Source organism: Anarrhichthys ocellatus, unplaced genomic scaffold (genome assembly GCF_004355925.1).
Source record: "Anarrhichthys ocellatus isolate YVR2014 unplaced genomic scaffold, GSC_Weel_1.0 scaffold4, whole genome shotgun sequence".
Lineage (NCBI taxonomy): Eukaryota > Metazoa > Chordata > Actinopteri > Perciformes > Anarhichadidae > Anarrhichthys > Anarrhichthys ocellatus.
The window spans coordinates 3914679-3915886 of record NW_022280034.1 but is presented as its reverse complement, the minus strand read 5'-3'; positions in this window follow the sequence as shown (position 1 = coordinate 3915886).

Sequence of the window (1208 nt, the reverse complement as noted above, 5' to 3'; positions counted from 1 at the left end):
TATATATATATATAAACATATATATATAGTAGATGTACCTAAAAGACAAAATCAAGTCAATTCAGAGTCTGCGTTGATGGAGACTGAAAAAAACAATATGATGGAGCCATATTGTGGAAGTGAAAGGACAAGTGTTTGTTTGGACTGGATGACCTGGATGTAAAAAACAACAACAATGAGGACAGACGTGGATGTGGAATTTCATGCCAAATTGAACAAGTTTTAATGTGTAGGCCGGGGAGAGTTATTAGCGGACATTGGCGAAACAATCATGGGTTTCCATGGAAGCAGCTCTCTGGCTTACAGCACACTAATGCATAGAAACATCTGGCCAAGGCGGGTCAAATGTCAATGACTGCGCCGCGCCTGAGGGACCCTGCAGATATATAAAATGAGTGTATATCTGTTAAAGTGAAAGTGTTTAAGTCGTCGTTGTGAGTGTGGTAAAGTGGATCAGAGATGCCTTGATAGAGAAACAATTATTTATGATGTCTGGTACCAATTGTTACTGAAACTGCGGATGGTGCCCTTGACATCGTAAATGGCTGGCCTCGCGCTCCGAGAGCCTTTCTTTTAATCCTGACAGATGTGGGCTGTGAATTAATTTAGATTCACGACCCATATTTCTTTTCACTGTTTTGCTGGCTCACGTATACACACACACATCAGTCTCATTCTGCATAATGTCTACTGAAACGCTTTGAAGTCCGACCTAAGAGCATCAGAACTGTCTGAAGTAGACTGGCACGGTCACGTGTGGGCACGGCTGCTGGTTCCGCTAAAATGTTAACAGTAAGATTTTGATAAGAAACAATGTTTGTTTTTTTCTTCCTGTTTCCTTCCTTGCTGGTATAACTCTTCTCTGTCTCTGCTCACAGTCACGGGGCAGCGCCGAGCTTGCGCCAAGAGATGATGTCATTGAATTGCCTCACCTCTTTCCCTTTTGTGTAATCAATCACGCTGTACTATTCAGGTGTGACTGTATCGTCCCAAATGCTAATGCGTGTACGTGTGTGTGTGAGTGTCTGCGCGTGCATGTGTATGTGTGCGTGTGATTACACTTCTTGTGCATAAGCTTTACAGATCATTCACTGTGTGTCTGGTTATAAAGAGATTGTCGTGCAGCAGCTGTAAACCTGCCTGGAGTAACACCACAGAGGGCTGGCACCGTCCGGCCGCCCGCCAGGCGCACTCATAACGCTATAGTG